Source organism: Bufo gargarizans, chromosome 5 (assembly GCF_014858855.1).
Source record: "Bufo gargarizans isolate SCDJY-AF-19 chromosome 5, ASM1485885v1, whole genome shotgun sequence".
Lineage (NCBI taxonomy): Eukaryota > Metazoa > Chordata > Amphibia > Anura > Bufonidae > Bufo > Bufo gargarizans.
Genome location: NC_058084.1, coordinates 16,596,331 through 16,617,652, shown reverse-complemented (window position 1 = coordinate 16,617,652; position 21,322 = coordinate 16,596,331). Strand labels below are relative to the sequence as shown.

The 21,322-nt window shown below is 45.6% G+C and overlaps 1 pseudogene; it reads right to left on the bottom strand.

Moving 5' to 3' along the window:
* Positions 1 to 10,438: 10,438 nt before the first annotated feature.
* LOC122939730 lies at positions 10,439 to 10,533 on the bottom strand (annotated as a pseudogene).
* Positions 10,534 to 21,322: the final 10,789 nt, after the last annotated feature.

Below are 21,322 nucleotides of genomic sequence, written 5' to 3'. Positions count from 1 at the left end.
CCAAGTGCCATCAGCTGCCCTCCCGTGCCATCAGCTTCCCCCATACCATCAGGCTCCCCCCCAGTGCCACAAGCTTCCACCCGGTGCCATCAGCTGTCTCCCCAGTGCCTTCAGCTGCCCCCTCAGTGCCATCAGCTGCCCCCTCTGTGCCATAAGTTGCCCTCCCAGTGCCATCAGTTTACCTCCCAGTGCCTTCAGCTGCCCTCTCAGTGCCATCAGCTTCCCCCCCACCAGTGCCATCAGGTTGCCCCAAGTGCCATCAGGTTCCCCCCAGTGCCTTCAGCTTGCCCCCTAGTGCCATCAGCTGCCCCCCCAGTGCCATCAGCTGCCCTCCCAGTGCCATCAGCTTGCCCCCAGTGCCATCAGGTTCCCCCCAGTGCCACCAGCTTCCCCCCAGTGCCATCATCTCCCCCTCCTAGTCATGTCCCCAGCAAAATAAAATACTTACCTCTCCTGTAGGGGCGCTGCTTCACAGCTCGTCTGTCTTCTTCTCTGTGCGCTGCACTGTCGCCCTGACGTTACACAGCGTCAGGTCATAGTGCACGTTTACATGCAGTATGTCCTGACGATATGTCAAGAGGACAGTGCAGAGTGGTGCGGGATGGCGGGTGACCACAGAGAGGTAAGTAATAGCAAGCGCTACACTCACTCTCTGTGGTCACATGATACAAACAAATCGCATCGAGGATTTTTTGGGTGTCAATTGAGTAATCGTTTTAACCCTAGTTCAGAAACCTTGGTAACTGGAAATTTCTGACACAACATTCTAAAACATAAAAAAAATATATCATACAAGAGTTGCTATGGTTCCCAGGAGAGAGGGGACTCAAGCTTTGTGGGCCTCTTCTGCAAAGATTTGGCTTGAGGGATCATGGATTAGGTTAAGGTAGATTTAGACAAATCAATAATCGCTCAGATTATCGGGAACGACCATTCCTGTGAACTTTCGTTCCCAGTAATCTGGCCATCTAAATGTATCGCCGATCACCCTAAAAATCTGGTGATCCAGTCATTTGTGCAGGCACTCCATGTAAGTGCAGCTTTCTCCTTCACTGAGCGAGCAGCCAACTTTCCCTCCATCAGCCCATCTAAACCCGCCTTTAGACCTGGGTGGCAAAACCTGATAATAGGCAGCCAAGATAATCTTTCTAAGGTAGTCTCATTCTTCTATGCCACTTAATACAATATGTATTGATTTGAATGTTTTTTTTGGGGGATGATTTATTAAAGGTTTTTCACTTCTTCACATTCTAGCACCGTGCTGCTGCCCAGCAATGGCGTCTACGGCTGGCAACTTTCAAGATGAAGATTTGGTTGGAGACTCTTGCCTGGGTATAAGTTACTATGCCTCCCAGCTGTTTTGCTTCGGTCTCAAACTGTAGCCTTGACTCAGAATTTTGGAGTTGTCTCCTTTGGATTAGTTGCCTGGTTTACACTCATGGCCTGAGTTCTGGTTCAGCTTTTGTTTCATCCTCTGGTTTGACGGTTCCTAACAGCTCTCCTGATGATGACCCTGACCTCAGCCTTTGCATCTGCTCCAGACATTACTAGCAACATACTGTACTTGCCACCAATAGGTGACTACCCTAAGGAGTGTGACCTAAAAGTCTTACTGAGGACGTTTCTACCTCCTTGCAGATATTCTAGGTGAAGAAGGGAGAAAATCTTTAGACTCCGCACCTCAATTTAACCATCACCAAATTAATTTCAAGTAATGGAGGAAACCCCAGCAACCTGGTGGGTTTCAGTGCCCCATGATTTTGAAAATTGATACTATCTCCTCTCATGGAGTCCATCAATGTGGTCTACTCATATGACTAAAAGCCATTTTGGGGGGATATATCCTGTACATTTCATACACTTCACACAATTAGACCATAAATTGTGTTTTTCATGACCTACTGTTTTTGTAATTTTTATTATGTAATATAAAAAGCAGCATCTCTGTATACCCAACCCGGTCATCGCATTTCCACGGCAGCAATATCCCCAAAAAGCTGTTGAAGTAAGCAGGATGAGCCTACAGTCATTTGGTCAACATCTCAGCTCAATACCATGGATTGGATTTCCTCAGTGGCCTTCAAGCAAGAGATAAACATTTCTCAGCAGCGTCTTCTGTGATTCTGTTGCATTTCAGCCATTTTTTTCAGATAAACCAGACTTCTTTCGACCTGATTCTTTATCTGGATGGATCGAACACAGAAGTTTTTTCACTCTTCTCCACAACTTTAATGCTGTTTATCGAACGTAGTTTCTATAAATACCGGGTGACATCAATCCACACTCTGCCAACAAAACTTCTTGCAATGATAGGACCATTAAGGTAATGAGCCAGAATGAGTATGTAAGGCAAAGTCAATATAATCCAAGTACAGAGAAAGTTCTAAACGTCTCACATCAGTTTTATTACTTGGTTAATGTTAAAAATAACTATGCCCCAGTGGGCTCTAGAGCTACAGCATAGATGGGGGTAGAAGGGAGCACTGGAGTTTAACCACTGGGTGATTAATATATAAAAGACAGTATACTGGTGCTCAAAAATGGAGGGTAATTCTGACTGTCAGAGGAACCTAACGCTGAACTGCATGTCATGTATTTAAAAAATGTGACAATATTTTTTTTAGAGGAGGGGTAGATAAAAACTCTTCCATTGTTTGTGTGTTCTGTTTTCCACAGCATTCACTGTTTATGTATTTTGTGCATCATTACAATTACCAAATGTCTATTGTTTTTTTATGTTTTGCTATTTTTAAAGAAGCGCTTCCTCAAAAATGTTTATTTTCTGACCTGTAACAAAGGTACATGATGTAATCTGTAGTGAAGGTAATCTGAGCAGGAGAATGGAAAAGCTGAACGGTGATGTGAACAAAGCCTTCACCAGTCACTGTATTTGTGAGTTATACCCTCCCTTCTGCTTCTCAGCTGTGTCATATGATCAACACTCTAACTTTTCAAATAACAAAGTATCTTTTGTGTGGACAGAAAACCAGTTTATCTATATATTCATATGGGAGACTGAATGTTAGTCGCATAGGAATTAATAGAGAAGGAACTGTTTTCCTGTCCCAGTTGGAGATCAGAGAGATGGTCACATGACACAGCTGAGGATCATAAGGAAGGTTATAATTCACAAATACAGTCTCTGGCGAGAAGATTACATTCACTACAGATTACATCATGTGCCTTTCTATCAGGTCAGAAAATACTAAGTTTTGTTGGAGTGCTACTATAACACATTCACCGCATGCGATAATTTTTTATTTTTATTTTATAGTTCAGGGATTTTTGCTCGTGGTGATGGCTATGATGTAATTTTTTTGTTTATTTAATTTTATTTTGGGGCAAGGGGGTCATTAGAATTTTTAATTTTTTTATAAAAAAACAAACAAAAACAATTTTTTTTATAAAAAAATAAAATAAAATTGTTTAGGTCCCCAAGTGGACCACAACTTGCAATAGTCAGATTGCAATTTGAATAGAGTAATAGAATTTTCTCCATTATCCTATACAGAAATCTCTATATTACAATTTAGTGGTGCCACCTGCTGCCCTGAATTGTAAGATACAAGTAATGAGCCTAGAATCCTAGTACAGGCTCAGGCTCATTATGCAGTACGCAGCCCTCCAGGGTGAGGCGAATGGTGAGGTCACAGAGGTAGTTACTAACCGAGGGTGGTTATAGTACTCACAGTCTTTTATATACCCTGGGCAGACGTACAGCAGTGATGGAGAGGCTGGCACAGGGGTCCTCTGGGGCACTCTCTGTGTATAGGGACCAGGCCTGATGGTAGGTGATGTGCCCTGGATGTTGCAGGTTTTTAATGTGCCGGTGACAAGATCCCTTTAAGTTCGTGACGCCAGTGCCGGTAATGGTGGCACACCGATTTATTGTAGGAATAATTGAGGAACACAATGCTGTAGTGAACCAGAACTTCTTTTACTGAAAACAGTTCAACTGTTTACAGTCTTTGGTCAGTTCCACATGTAAATAGGTTGCAACAGGCAGGCTTGATAAAAAAAACGGCAGGCAATAATAACACTTACAGATCAGGCTGCACTTTTCCTCAGAATCCTGTCTGTCTTTCTCCAAGGCCCGTATGCCCTATAGCTGGCTTTATCCTTGGGTAGGGAAAACTTCCTCTGGTATATATATCCTTGCTGTAGAATATCCTTCTGCCCTTCAGCTCTCTGTTTGGCTGGGAATACACTTGGCTCTGCACTGCACCTTTAAGGGAACTTGGTTTCTCAGGAGGTAAACCCTTCTCCTGGTGGCAAGCTAGGAGCCTGGGCTATCTAGCTGCATGTCAGAAGCTCCACTTCAGCTGCTGCCTAGCTAAAGTCCACACTGACTTCTGACTCTACACAGACTGACTCTCCCTGAGCTGGACCTGACTATAAATACTAAGGGGTTCCCTAGCTCCCTCTACTGTCTAGGAGGAGGAACTACCCCTAACAGGCCTGATACACAGAGATAACAGGGAAAACACATACAAACATCATATAAAATACAATGACCCTGATCCACAAAAGATGAGGAACAACGTGGCCCAATTGACCCTTGTGTAGTGCCCACATTTACCTAGTGGGACACTACAATTACTTACATGGAACACTTTTCCTGATCTCTGCCCAGCGGAGGCTTTCCTGCATGTGAAGCGCGAGTTTCCTGCCTCTCAGATGGTCACATTTAACCACGGCATTTGAGGGGTTTAATGTTCGCAATCGGCATTACCGGCAATCATGGGCATTAGCCACGGGTGTCTAGTGTATGAAACAGCATGCACCCTGTAGCTATGGCGCTCGCTCCGCTCCAGAGTTGGCACCATCTTTAAAGACCCGACGATTTCAATTGGGAGGGCGGCGCTGGGCACCAGACGGAGATGGCTGCAGCCGGGCACCCTGTATGAAGCAACGTCCCCTTGCGCACCTTAGGTAGGTGCATGACAGGTTATAAAAACCTGTTTTATGTGCTAATAGAGCCACAGGCACATTTAATAAGTACAGTTTTGGATTCATGCTATTTGGACGGACCTGGCCATATGTTTAGGTTATAAGCCTAAAATGTCATGACAGAATCCCTTTAAAAGCAAAACCCATAAAACTGTGGTGGAATTGTGTTTTTTTCCAATTTCAACCCATTTAAAAAAAAAATCCGGCTTCTCACTACATCCTATGCAATATTAAATGGTTCCATTAGGAATTACAATTTGTTCCACAAAAAGCAAGTCCTCATACGGCTATGTGAACGGAAAAATAAAAAAGTTATGGCTCCAAGAATGTATGGAGAGAAAAAGAAACCGCAAAAGCGGAAAATCTCTGCATCAGGAAAGTTTTAAACAATAAAAAGTAAAAAAAAAAAAAAACATTGGTACCGATGAATTTTTTATGTTTTTTTTGCTAGATTAATTTGAATTCATTCTGAATTCATAATTTTGGAGGTTGAAAAATACAGCAGTGCTGCCCTTGTTCTTATTTTATTTTTGTACAGTATTCACCGCTAGTGATGGACAAACATCTGCCTGGACGGTTCGCGACCGCGATCAAATGTTGCAAGTTCGCGGCGGGTCCCATTCATTTTAATGGCAGGCGAACCTGAAAAACCTTCAGCTCATATTTGCAGCCAAGAAATAATTACTAGAAGTGCACAAATAGTCCCACAACATGGACAGTGACCGACCAGATGTATTATTCGAATTTGCGATCTCTATTCATTATTTTTTTCAATGCAAAATATCGGCAATATAATTTTCGCGTACGCGCCTGCGCAAATGCACTATACAGTACCCAAATGCACTATAAAGAAAGTATATTGGTATATAACACCCCGCTTCAATCAGATTTTTGGGGGGGCGACTGGTATATCACACCAGTAGAAATTATTTGTTCCAATAACGCTCGTCCCTATATATACCTGCAGTATCGCAGCAGAACCGCACACAACTGCCGCACAATACAAATGCACTATAATATACTGTGTAACATGGAAAGTACATTATAACATTGTACAAGGAAGGCAATCCATTAGAATATACATAAAGATAAAACATAACCTTTAATAATGTTACTATGAGGGTCCATTCACACGTCCATAAGTGTTTTGCGGATCCGCAAAACACGGACACCGGCAATGTGCATCCTGCAATTTGCGGACCGCACATCGCCGGCACTGTAATAGAAAATGCCTAATCTTGTCTGCAATTGTGGAAAAGAATAGGACATGTTCTATTTTTTTGCGGAAACGAAAGCACGGATGTGGAAGGGCGGATCCGCAAATGCGGATGCGGACAGCACATTCCAGCCCCATTGAAAATGAATGGGTCCGCATCCATTCCGCAATTTTGCAGATGTGTGAATGGAAAAGATATCCCTTAAAATGAAAATAAATAAAATTATTAAAGTTAAGCAAAAAGCATAGATGTGGTCGGCAATAACAAGTGCTCGGCGGCACTAAATCAGGTGCTCGGCGGCACTAAATCAGGTGCTCGGTGGCACTAAATCAGGTGCTCGGCGGCACTAAATCAGAAACCATATGTCCTACCACAATCCGGGGGGTTCCAGTGCACATCCATGAATCCCGGAGGGAAAGCAAAAAACTTCCATCCCTGGGCTAGATGATGATGTGGTATTAAAGGACAGGGTGGGCAAAGAACTGTCCCTGATATTCTGGCCCTGATAGCCTAACCACAGACCACCCGCCCTGATAAGAGCGACCCCGTCCGGAACCTTACCCTACATAAAAATGGCCCTAGTAAGCCCCTAGCCCCTAGGCCCCTGACTTCCAGGTGATCACTATATAGATCTATGTGTTATTGACTCATTATACAAGTATATTATAAGTATATCACACCCCTCTGTGTATCACACCTATCGATAGCACACCTATACTAGTGCTTAAAATGACTTTTGTAGTCCTATCAGCCAGCGTTTGGTGTTACTAACAGCCTGTCCCTGCTCCACACAGCAACCTCTCCCTACACTGGCAAAACACAGAATGTAAAATGTTGGCCAGATCGGGTCTATTTATAAGGTAGGGGGTGTGTCCATGTGCTGAAACGTCTCAATTGGCTGTCCTGTACCACCTGATGGATCTGTCATGGGTCAAAGTTCTTCACAATGCAAAAGAATATGGCGGGCGAAAATATCTCCATATGTTCGCATCTTCGGCGAATCGCGAACACGCAAAGTTCGCCTCGAAATGACCGCCGGGCGAACCGCAAGGCTATCTCTATTCACTGCATAGGATATTTAAATAGGTTTCCCCGGGTTTGACTCCTAACACCCCTGCCAATCAGCTGTTTGAAGAGGACAGTGGGCGCTATGCCCTCACGGCTTACCAAGTACATAGTTGTGCTTGGCCTTGCAGCCTATTCACATTCACCTGAATGAGACCGTGTGACCGATGAGTGTGAGGCCATTGGTGTAGGAAGAAGCTGCAGCGTTCAATGGAGAGTCACGGCCTCTTCAAACGGTTGATTGTGGGGTAGCTGGGAATCTGGCCCCCAACAATCAGATATTGATGACCTACCCTGAGGGTATTCCCCAAAATAACCCCTTTAACATGTTTTTTTTTCTATGGGTCCTTATGGTTGCAGCGATAACAATTATTTTTTAATATCATTTTTCTCTAACAAAATATTTTGTATGTGAGTTTTTATTTTATTTCATCCCACTATTGGATTGCTTGCTTCTATAATAAACTGCAATACTTCTTTATTGCAGTGCACTGTGCCTGTCAGCTTCAGACTGACAAGCAGTCTTATAGGGACACACAAACATGAATTTAGTTCAGGACCAGCAAATAAAACAACAAAAAAACACAATAAATGCTCCTTAAAGAGGACCTGTCACCTCTCCGGACATGCCTGTTTTAATAGCTTCATGCATTCCCCATGTAATAACAATTTCTACTAGAAGTTATGAATGTCTTGCTAGCAGTCTGCAGTAAGGGTACAGAGGGGTGGTAACCTGTTGGGGGCGTGTCCCTGCACAGTCTTACTCTATCCAATCATTGCTGCCATTGTCAGACTGTGCACCCACCCACCCAACTGGTTACCTCCCCTCTGTACCCTTACTGCAGACTGCTAGCAATTAAAATAAAGGAACGGCACATCATAGAGCCATAAGAATGGAAGATCCAGAATTGTTATTACATGGGGAATGCATGAAGCTATAAAAAAATGCGTGTCAGGATATAGTGGATGGTTGTGGGCCAGTTACCATTAGTGTTGAGGTATATCCCTCTCCAGCATATCATTTACACGTCCATATTTCTGGCTCCGCATCCGTTCTGCAAATTTGTAGAATGGGTGCGGACCTATTCATTTCAATAGGGCCGCAAAAGAGTGGTGTCTGCATCTGTGGTTCCGTTTTGTGGCCCCGCAAAAAAGATAGGGCATGTCCTATTCTTGTCCGCAATCGTGAACAAGAATAGGCATTTCTATAATAGGGCCGGCCATGTGCAAAATGCAGAACACACGCGGCCGTTATCCGTGTTTTGCGGACCGCAAAACACTTACGGATGTCTGAATGAACCCTAACTCTGTATATAAGGCTGCTTTGTGGCATTATAGGATACAGGTATCCTATGAAGCTTGAAGCGCCTCTCCTCCTCTTCCTCATGGACCATGTTGTATTGATTTATTGCAGATGGTACAGAGAGCATTCATCCTGGAGCCACAGCTCAGAGACAGGGGGGCTATCTGAGAATACAGATCAGGGATCCCCAACAGAATAGTAAATGCCCCTGTGGAGTATGATGAAGTATCTCTGTGGATCTATCGGTGGTACGAATGATGAATTTAGTGCCAAAAATTAGCACAACACCTCAGCAGTATTTTGTTTCCATGCCCCTAATGATGAATTGCTGGAGACTTGAGGCGAGGCAAGCAGAATGCCGATCAGAGCCAGGCGCCTGCTAGCGCTGCCCCGGAAAGCTGAATTCTAGAGATTGCAATAAGCGTCTCAGGGTCTCGGGGAGGACAAGAACATTGCAACATCTGTTATAAATCTTTTCAAGCATTGATTTTATTGAATCACAAATGGGAAGAGTAGCTATCTCCCCCCCCCCGCCACTAAGACTTGTCTATAAGCTACAGATGAGGTATGAGGCTTTACTATAGGCTATAGATGAGGTATAAGACTTATCTATAGGCTATAGATGAGGTATGAGGCTTACCTATAGGCTATAGATGAAGTATGAGGATTACCTATAAGCTATAGATGAGGTATCACTTACCTATAGGCTATAGATGAGGTATGAGACCTACCTTTAAGCTATAGATGAGGTATGAGGCCTACCTATAGGCTATAGATGAGGTATGAGGATTACCTATAGGCTATAGATGAGGTATGAGGCCTACCTATAGGCTATAGATGAGGTATAAGGCTTACCTTTAGGCTATAGATGAAGTATGAGGATTACCTATAGGCTATAGATGAGGTATCACTTACCTATAGGCTATAGATGAGGTATGAGACCTACCTTTAAGCTATAGATGATGTATGAGGCTTACCTATAAGTTATAGATGAGGTATAAGGCTTACCTTTAGGCTATAGATGAAGTATGAGGATTACCTATAGGCTATAGATGAGGTAAAAGACTTTACCTATAGGCTATAGATGAGGTATGAGACTTACCTACAGGCTATAGATGAGGTATCAGACTTACCTATAGGCTATAGATGAGGTATGAGGCTTACCTATAGGCTATAGATGAGGTATGAGACTTACCTATAGGCTATAGATGAGGTATGAGACTTACCTATAGGCTATAGATGAGGTATGAGGCTTACTTATAGGCTATAGATGAGGTACCAGACTTACCTACAGGCTATAGATGAGGTATGAGACTTACCTATAGGCTATAGAAGAGGTATGAGGCTTACTTATAGGCTATAGATGAGGTACCAGACTTACCTACAGGCTATAGATGAGGTATGAGGCTTACTTACAGGCTATAGATGAGGTATCAGCCTTACCTACAGGCTATAGATGAGGTATGAGGCTTACCTATAGGCTATAGATGAGGTATGAGGATTACTTATAGGCTATAGATGAGGTATGAGTTTTACCTATAAGCTATAGATGAGGTATGAGGCCTACCTATGGGCTATAGATGAGGTATGAGGCTTACCTATAGGCTATAGATGATGTATGCAGTTTACCTATAGGTTACAGTTGAGGTACTGTACTGTATGGAGCAGCCTCCGGCACTCCAGCTGTTCTGAAACAACGATTCCCAGAGAGCTCCATTCACTTCTATGGAAGTTAGATGAACAGGCGAGTATGTGAGTTAAAATTGTACAACACATGTGCTACCATCAATCCAGCTTAGCATATAGAATCTTATAGATTGTAATCTCTTGTGGGCAGGGTCCTCTACCCAATAGTTTCTTGTTTACTGTGTTTTTTATTTCTGTGTAGCCCCAGCTGGATGCCATGGAATTAATGGCGCTTTAAAATAAATAATAATAATACTGATAAGAACAGATGCTGTACTACACTTGATCTTAGCCAAAAGGCCGAGAAGCGATCAATAATAATAATGATAATGATAATAGAATAATTGTGAGAACTCATTGATTGACAACAAAATATTAAGGCTAATCTCCACACACATACATTTCCAATGTAAAAAAAAATTGTGGTGGGAGGGGTGTTATTGAATTTAATTAAACCAGCATATAAGTGATCAGTAGTACACCCATACACAGGATTGGGCTAAAATTTGCCTATGAGTGATAACGTGAAATTGTGAGACAGGCCTGGCCCTTAATCATCTGATTTCATTTATTTTATATACACACAGTTGTCCTTTGGGGTATTGTTTAATTTAATTAAACCAGTATATAGGTGATCAGTACACCAATAGACTGGGTATTGCACAAAATTATCTGTGATTGATAATGGATTTAGGCCCATATCCATTTCAACACATTTCCAATAATTTTTTGGGGGGTTATTGATTATATTCAAACACATGTGATTACTACCCCAATACACAGGGTATCTCACAAAGTTATCTGTGAGTGATAACAAATAGAGATGTCGCGAACATAACATTTTCCGTTCGCGAACATCAAACGCTAATTTTCGCAAATGTTCGTGAACGGGCGAACCGGGCGAAACCGCCATTGACTTTAATAGGCAGGCGAATTTTAAAACCCACAGGGACTCTTTCTGGCCACAATAGTGATGGAAAAGTTGTTTCAAGGGGACTAACACCTGGACTGTGGCATGCCGGAGGGGGATCCATGGCAAAACTCCCATGGAAAATTCCGTAGTTGACGAAGAGTCTGGTTTTAATCCATAAAGGGCATAAATCACCTAACATTCCTAAATTGTTCCTAAACTCCCCATTTGCACAAGGTTGGATACCAAGCTAGCCATGTCCCGTTTCTTGTTCTCACTGATGTCATTGAAGGTCTCTTCCTCCAGCCAGCCACGTACAACACCAAGGGTCCCCGAAAGGTGACAACAAGCCCCCTGGGACGCCTGCTGTGTTTGGTCTTCCACCTCCTCAAAGCCACCTTCCTCCTCTGACTCCTCTTCTTCAGACTCCTCTCTCTGCGTTGCCTCTCTCTGCGTTATTATAAGGTGTGTTAAGTAGTACTATTCCTATCAGTTTAATCCCTGTTACGTCCACTAGTATTATTATTATTAATATTATTATAAGGTGTGTTAACTAGTACTATTCCTATCAGTTTAATCCCTGTTACGTCCCCTATCAGGGGACGTATATATGGCATCGATTTTAGGAACCGGGAGATGGAAAAAGACGCTTGGTCGGTCCTCTTAATTCCAATTTGGGGCACTGCGCGTGCGCTGTGTAATGTACTGTTCAATCCCAATATGAGTGGTGTGTTAAGTAGTACTATTCCTATCAGTTTAATCCCTGTTATGTCCCCTATCAGGGGACGTGTATGGGATAGATTTTAGACAACCGCAAAGAGTTGTCAATAGTTGACACACTCATTACATAAATTTTATTCCTCTATGCGTCAATCTTGGTGTAGTGATGACTGTGCTCGTGCGCAAGTTTGGGAGATTGCAGGCGATGGCGGTTTTCAAAGCCTATGGTCGTGCTGAGGTAGTTCAGTGACAGTTAAGTGACCCAGAAAACAATGATTCTGCAGTGTGGGCCCATTGTTGGCCTAGTAGACTTTAATGTTCACCTTAGATGATCACAAAGAAAATTAATGTTTTTTCTATGCAAAATTATCCAGCCGATCGCTTTTGGTCTGTTCACAATGAAGCAACCTCATCATCTGCGGTGTGCCAACATTGCCATTGCCAACACACTCATAGAGGTGGTCGCTTTATTGTGATACGCAAGCCCCTTCACCACAACAAGGTAACGATCACGAAGGGGAATTGACACTTGTATGTGCCTTTTTTTTGGTTTGGTTTTTGAAGCCACAGTGCAGCACCAGAGGCCAGAAAAATTAGGCATGTACACATGCCTGAAAAACTAGGTATTGTTGCAGCCGCTGCTGTAGTAGCGGCCAGAAAAATTTATGTTTCCCAGGCAGAAAGAGCCCTAAAACATTGTGGCTTGAATCCTAGTTGGTGGCTGATAAGTCATGCAAGTCATCCGACATGCAGAGATAAAATACAGCAGCGTGTGGACCATTTTTAGCCCAAGGCAGCACATCTCAGTCATCAGGCCTTTTTTAGTCGAATGTATCGCCCACTGCTTGAGAACGTCCTGTAAGCCTGGGTACTTAGACACAAAGCGTTGTACGATGAGATTCAACACATGTGCCATGCACGGCACATGTGACAACTTGCCCAAATTCAATGCCGCCAACAAATTGCTTCCGTTGTCACACACCACTTTGCCGATCTCCAAGTGGTGCGGAGTCAGCCACTGATCCACCTGTGGGTTCAGGGCGGACAGGAGTGCTGGTCCGGTGTGACTCTCTGCTTTCAGGAAAGTCAACCCCAAGACGGCGTGACACTGTCGTATCCGAGATGTGGAATAGCCCCTGGGGAGCTGGGAGGGTGCCGTTGATGTGGAGCAAGATGCAGCAGCAGAAGAGGACTCCGCCGAGGAGGTAATGGAAGAGGATGGAGTAGGAGGAGTAGAGGAGGTGGCAGCAGGCCTGCCTGCAAGTTGTGGCGGTGTCACCAACTCCTCTGCAGAGCCACGCATTCCATGCTTTGCAGCCGTGAGCAGGTTTACCCAATGCGCAGTGTAGGTGATATACCTGCCCTGAGCGTGCTTTGCAGACCAGGTATCAGTGGTCAGTTGGACCCAACACTGTGTGCCAGACATGCCATGACTTCCTTTTGCACAATCGAGTACAGGTTGGGGATTGCCTTTTGTGCAAAGAAATTTCGGCCGGGTACCTCCCACTGCGGTGTCCCAATAGTTAATTTTTTTTTGAAGGCCTCAGACTCCACCAGCTTGTAAGGTAAAAGCTGGCGGGCTAAGAGTTCAGACAAGTCAGCTGTCAGACGCCGGGCAAGGGGGTGACTTTGTGACATTGGCTTCTTACGCTCAAACATGTCCTTGACAGACACCTGACTGTAGGCAGATGAGCAGGAACTGCTCAAGGCGAGAGGCGGAGTGGCGGGTGGTTGAGAGGGGGCAAGGAGGACAGCAGTGGTTGACGTGGCTGAAAATTCTGGACCAGGAGGAGGATGGTGGCTTTGAGTTTGTGTGCTGCTTTTACTCATGTGTTTATCCCATAGGCGTTTGTGATGTGAGATCATGTGCCTTCGCAAAGCAGTTGTACCTAGGTGGGTGTTGGACTTCCCACGACTCAGTTTCTTTTGGCACAGGTTGCAAATGGCATCGCTGCTATCAGAGGCAGACACACAAAAAAAATGCTACACTGCTGAGCTTTGCAATGACGGCATTCTGGTGGTGGCAACAGCATGCGTTGATTGGCGTGCTGTCTGGCTGACCCCGGGTGCCGATACATGCTGTCTGACTGTGCCACTAGCTCCTTGCGATGACCTCCCCCTGCTTCCAACTCGTCTCCTCCTTCTCTCTGTCTCCCCTTCTGAACTTTCCCCCTGTTCTTCTTCTCTTCAAGGGGGCACCCACGTGACATCCACAGACACATCGTCATCATCAACCGCTTCACTTGTTTCTGACAACTCAGCAAAGGAAGCAGCAGCGGGTACAACATCATCATCACACCGTACGTCCATGTGTGTAATGCTGCCTGACTGAGACATATCCCTGTTATCTACATCCTCTGGCAATAATGGTTGCGCATCACTCATTTCTTCCAAATGATGTGTAAATAACTCCTCTGACAGATCAAGTGAAGCGGCTGTGGTGCTAGTGTCGGTGGTGGCGGCAGGTGGGCGAGTGGTAACTTGAGAGGTGCCCGAAGCTGAGCTGGAGGAGGATGGTGCGTCAAGGTTCCGAGCGGAAGCTGTAGAAGATTGGGTGTCCTGTGTTAGCCAGTCAACTATGTCCTCAGAACTTTTCGAGTTCAGGGTACGTGGCATCTGAACACTGGGCATTATTCTAGGGCCAAAGGGAATCACAGCACCACGACCACGACGGCCCCTGCGGGGTGGCCTGCCTCTGCCTGTCATTTTTTTTTAGATTAGTTAAGTTGTACTATGCGTGCAAGCTACTGTGACACCAGATATGAGTTGCACTGAAGTGACACTATGCACTGGCACTGGGCCTTAAACACACAAACACGTGTGCAACTGACTGCTAGTTATTTACAGTCAAAATTGTTGTTTTTCTTTAAATGTAATCGAATGTGACACCAGATATCAGTTGCGCTGGTGACACTATGCACTTGCTGGGCTGTGAGCCTGACACACATGCTGGCAGGCAGGCAACTGCAATTTGATTACACAGAAAAAAATGAAAAAAAAGCAGACTGATGTTCTAGCCCTAAAAAGGGATTTTTGGGGTGCTGTCCTTACAGCAGAGATCAGATGAGTCCTTCAGGACTGCAGTGGACACTGAATACACTTGCCTAGCTATTGATTTCCTTATTAAATCAGCAGCAGCTACACTGTCCCTCCTCTCACTAAGAATGCAGCTTCCGAATGAATCTAAAATGGATGCTGTCCAGGAAGTGGGAGGGTCTGGAAGGGAGGGTCTGCTGCTGATTGGCTGGAATGTGTCTGCTGACTGTGAGGTACAGGGTCAAAGTTTATTCAATGATGATGTATAGGGGGCGGACCGAACATCGCATATGTTCGCCCGCAGCGGCGAACACGAACAAGCTATGTTCGCCGGGAACTGTTCGCCGGCGAATAGTTTGGGACATCTCTAATAACAAATTTAGGCAAAAATCTTTTTCCACACGTTTCCAATCAGTTTAATTACCTGATTTCATTTATTTAATATCCACACAGTTGGAATTTAATTAAACCAACATATAGGTGATCTGTATATCAATAAATTAGGTAGAGCAACAATTTAGCTGTGAGTGTTAACGTGATATTGAGCGTCAGAACTCAATCGTCCGTTTATGTTAATTCTATATCCACATGGTTTAAATAAATAAAAATGTTTGGGACTGTTCAGTTTAATTAAACCAGAATATAGGTATACCAATAGACAGGGTAGAGCAACAATTCTAGCTGTGAGTGTTAATGTGAAATTGAGCATCAGGCCTGGCCCTTAATCATCTATTTATGTTTATTTAATATCCACACAGTTGTATTTACATATTTTGGGGATTGTTCTATTTAATTAAATGAGCATATAGGTTATCAGTACACCAATACAAATGCTAGGGCAACAGTTTTCCTGTGAGTGTTAACGTGAAATTGAACGTCAGATCTCAATCATCCGTTTCTGTTTATTCTATATCCACATGCTTGGAATTTAATTGTTTTTTGGGACTTGTTCAATTTAAGTAAACCAGCATATAAGTGATCAGTACACCAATACCCTGGCTAGGCAACAGTTTGCCTTTGAGTGTTAATATGAAATTGATCTCAATCATCAGTTTCTGTTTATTCCATATCCACAGGTTTGGAATTAAATTTTTAGGGCACTTGTTCAGTTTAATTAAACCAGTATATAGGTGATCTGAACGCCAATACACAGGCTAGGGCAACAATTTATCTGTGAGTGATAACATGAAATAGAGCATCAGGCCTCATATCCACACGTTGGAATTTTATTTTTGGGGGTTGTTCAAATAATTTAAACCAGCATAAAGGTGATCAGTACAACAAAACACTGGGTATCGCACCAAATTATCTGTGAACGGATTTGGAACTAAATTAATTTCCGTTTATTTCTGTTTCCATTCATTTCCAATCAGTTTTTTGGGGGGGTTGTTGATTATATTTAAACCAGGTTATACATGATTACCACACCAATACACAGGGATTCACATAAAATTATCAGAGAAGTCTAAATATGTCAAGGCTACGGAAGGATTCCAAGCGAAAGACCTGAATGCCAGAATGTGACGTATCTCCTAAAGAATGAGTGTTGGAGCTGATTGCCCTTTTGGGAGAGTAGCCACACTGGCGAGCAGTTGCTAAAATACATCAAGCAGCAAACATTGCGCTGGCTGTCACTCTGCCGACTCTAACTGGGCAAGATGGTCAGCAACATCCTGACCCTGAACCTGGAAAATAACACATGCTCCCCTCATGACTTTTTTAAAAAACGCACTGGCTTGTGCAAGGTGCTGGCAATGTCCAGGAGACTATCCCTCTTTCTAGCCATTCTCATGTGGTGAGGAACTCTCGCCGGGACGTGCAACGTCAGAATGGTCTACAGCTACACAACTCGATGGAATTCAACATTGCACATGCTCGAGCCTCTGTATGAGCAGTGGAAAGCCATTAACTATTTGGTCTTGCACCAGACCACCTCAGCAGGGAGCATGTGTTATTTCCAGGTCAGGTAGTGGCAGCTCATGCTGTTAATGCTGAAGCTGTCCCTCACCTCCCTTATATGTATTGAACAGACGCTGACACTCATGCAACAGGTGGTCCTGTAGCTGTAGGGAACCCACAATGATAAACTCCCACGCCACTTAAGGAGCAGGAAGAGGAGTCGGAGTTGGAGGACCAAGAGGATGATGATGATGATGATGGTGACACCGACCACGACACCCAATTGTCTTAGTGGGTAGTGAAGGTGAAAAGAATTGGCTCCTTGGCACGCTGGCCTGAATGGCGACCTGTATGCTCGCTTGCTTACACAGTGACAAGCGGATCGGTGAAATCAAGCAGTCTGATGATTACTGGATAGCCATTCTTTTAGACCTCGCTATCAAGGCAAAATGGGCGAATGCTTTTCTTACTCTTAATGGACAGACAAATTAAGTTATAACCAGGAAATACTGTGTATGCAGATTTCCACAGCGTGTCTGAAATAAGGCCCCTCTCCACCCCCTCAGAGTCACCCCCTCCCACGGCCGCCAGTAGCAGAAGCAGCAGCAGCAATAGCAGCACCAGAAGCCATTTTAGTCTCCTCAACATGATGAGTCAGTTTTTCAACGTGCCATGCCAGGCTGAAACCAATCAGCAAGCCGCAAGCCTGCCTCAACGTCCAGGTTCAGGCATACCTAGTCTCTGGTGCATACACTGTTCCCTGACTCCGTGGATTTCTGGGCAGGCAGACTGGAACAGTGGCCCAAACTGGCACAGCACTCTCTCTTTCTTCTATCTTGCCCAGCCTCAAATGTAATCTTGGAGGCTGTTTTGAGCACAGTGGGGGAGGGGGGGCGTGGTGACACCAAAATGGACAAAGTTATCCTCCGCCAGTGTCCAAAACATCACTTTTGTCAAAATGAACAAAGCCTGGATTCAGGTAGATTTTCAAACTCCTCCGGCTGAGGCCGATGAATATATCTGGCCTTGCTGGAGGTGCCCAATCTTGCCACTGTTGCTTCCTGCCTTCCTCCATCATGCTACTGATGCTATTATGCCACTGCTGTGACCTGCCAACCATCATGTTCTGTACAGCTGCTGCCTCCATCATGCCACTGGAAAAATAAGAAGGGTGGTCCCTAAGGAGGGAAGGTGCAAGGGCACCCTTCCCCCCGGGTAAACTGCTCGTAATAAGAAATGAGTAAACAAAAGGGGGCAGCAACGTATTAAAACCTAACGTTTATTAGGACAATTAAGATCCCAAAATTGGGAAAAGTAAACCCCTACCAGACAAACTGAACAAACACTGTCAGGGGACCTGGGTTAGCAGGTCACCTAAAGGTCAAGTCCACATAGACGCCTCTAAGCAGGGCGGGAGTGGAGTCGACCAATAGACAAACACAGTATTGAGACCCCGGCGGTGTGCCAAAGGTCTAATAACATGCCAAAAGGCAAAAGAGAAAAGGGTGGATCTTACCAGTGGTGGACGTCAGGACCGTGTAGTCCAGTACCCGGGAGGGGATTATCGCACTTGAATACGTCCTCTGGTGGGTTGTAACCTGGTGCAGGAGGGCCACAGGGAAGTCTGTCCCTGTTAATGCCCTACTTGGCCTGTTGTGCCCTAAGGTGACCTCCTAACACGGGGTCCTATCCCCGCAAGGGGTGGCCCCGTCCGGAACCTAGCCCTAGATAAATGACCCTAGGTAACCCTGTAAGGACAGGGGAAGTGGCCCATGGAGGGCTTAAACTAGCAGGGAGTGTGGATAATGAAAAAATAATACACGTTTCATATGGGAATATATCCTGCTCTGAAAGAAAAGAGCCTCTACTTGTGAGGGACCCCCTAACTCATCAGGGGGCAGGGGTCTCGAGTAGAGGAAGAGCCCCCACTCCTAGACCAGCTGGATAGTTTTAACAGATCGAGGGGGGGCAGGGAAACATAGAGTAAAGGTTGTGCAGACTTAAGGGGACATGTATAGTCCAAATCAACCCAGATACCTGCAAATGGGAAACAACAAAAAGGATCCATTCAGGTTCAGGGCATGGCTGCGACTCTTACTGATGGCATATTAAAGTCAGTTTACTTACTGTATCACATGGAGCGCGTGTGGCCTTTACCATGGAATGCGGCAGGGCAGAGAAGCGTACCGCCAGTCTGCCGGCGTCTGACAGCGTGACTGTGCGCGCTGCTAAGTTTAAATGGAGGGAGAGGGCTGGCTGTGCGCATGTGGGATGGGCATCCAAGCCGCTTACGTGATAGGATGTATGTCACCTGACGCGGCGGGCCACATATCCCCCTGCGCATGCGCACCTGCCGTGAGGACAGCCCGTTCGTCGCGCAGTTACCACGACGTAACGGCGCACTCATAGGCGTCATCCCATGAGGGCGTGATCAGGGCGGAGTGCGGCACCGACTGTCCAAGGGGAGGTAGCAGAAGTGGGAGGAGTCATGGTTAAAATATAGCCGCTCCTACGACTACACTCCTGCTAGTGCTGGGGATGACAATAAGCATCACCTCCAGCATGGGACCTTATAGGGGACATTAGTGGCAGTCAGGCCCCTGAGCCTAGATAGGGTAAATAGACTTTTATGAAAAGTGATCATGACCGCTGCTCTGACAATCGGGTCAATGCCTTAAATGGCGTTTACTGGTGACAGATTATAAGGGGAGACAGAGGCCAACCCACAAAAGGGAGGGGTGAATCGTCAGGGAGACAGGGGCATGTAGATGTAACTTGAATGCCTCGCTGTCCACCTGAATCAGTCACCCCATCCAGTATGTACACAGGGATATTATTATATGACGGGAAACAATCCGGGTCACAAAAAGCAGCCAAATTGTAGCTGATCATGTAATACATGGGGGTTGATGGTTTTCAATTTGAATATCCACCAGCAGGGCCAGTTCTAGGTGAAATGGGGCCCTGGGGCGAAAAACAATAAGGGTCCCCCACCTCCAAATGCACATTTCTCTAGTCCAACTGACTCCAAACAGAACCAGGGCGGGCTAGTACACTGGCACGGGTGAGATGGTGCCTGGGATGGATCCGATCCAGTTTAATCAACCAACCTACCATTAACTGGACCCCTTCCCCCCCAAATGCATATTTCTCTAGTCGAACTGTCCAAACAGAACCAGGGCGGGCTTTTATACTGGCACAGGTGAGATGGTGCCTGGGATGGATCCAAACCAGTTTAATCAACCAACCTACCAGACGGGGACGGATCCCGATCCAGTTTAATCAACCAACCAGTTACTGGTAGGTTGGTTGATTAAACTGGATCGGATCCATCCCAGGCACCATCTCACCCGTCCCAGTGCCAGTAACTGTCCCCCCCACCCCTCCAAATGCACATTTCTCCAGTCCAACTGACTCTAAACACAAACAGAACCAGGGCCGCAGGGCGGGCTTGTAGTACACTGGGATGGCCCGGACGGGTGAGATGGTGCCTGGGACTAAGTAAGTCAGTGAGTGGGACACTGGGAATGGATGGATCATCATGGATCCGATCCTGTTTAATTAACAACAAAACAATATAACCAATGAACCTACCAGACAGTCAGTGGAAGTTTGGAACTTGGCTAGGGCTGGCTGCCTTCTGACTGTGGGCGGCGGGCCTTCCCTGGCGCTGCTGGCAGAGTCAGACTGGGCTCTGGGCTGTGGCTGGCTGGCTGGCTGGCTGCCAACGGCGCTTGCTTGCTTTGCTTGCTCCTTAAGTTCAATCCAAGTTCTCTGCCCTGGGCAGGGGGCGGAGCCTGTGGCAACGTACGTCAGCCAGACGCTAGACGTGCCTGCCTGTGTCGTGCATGCCGCTGCTCCAGTCTCGAATCTCTTAAAGAGACAAGCAGCGGCAGCGCAACGCAGGCACAGTCAGCGGCCGCCGGCGCCCGGCGGGGGGCCCCTCCACTCCAGACTACTCCAGCCCAGTTAGTTTTAATTACATTACTGCGGCGCCCGCCGGCCCATCTCCAGACCACACAGGCACACAATAGAATTATAGATAATATAGTAGTTGCGGCCGGGCCTAAGGAGTCGGGCGCCCGGGGGCAATTTCCCCCCTTGCCTCTATGGTAGCGCCGGCCCTGTCCACCAGCACTCTCTCTGGAGGATCCTTTTATTCCAATCCCCCCCTCTTGGGGGCTTTCTGATTACTTCTATGCCTAAGAATGTGACCCCTGACACCCGCCCATCATGAGCAGAGTGAACGTGTCTCGCCACTGGGGTATCTCTGTTGTTCCGGATGTCGCCCATATGCTCGCCTCTACGTACCCGTAACTCCCTACGGGTCTTGCCCACATATCTGATACCACACTCGCAGGTTAGGAGGTAATTACTCCTGCGGTGCGACAGTTAATAAAATCGCATATCTGATGGGTAGAGCCCGTGGAGTCGAGTGTCAGTAATTTACTCTGAGTGATAAACTTACAAAAGCTGCCACGGCCACACTTAAAGCATCCATACACTGGTTTGTCCAGCCACGTCCTTCTTTTGGGG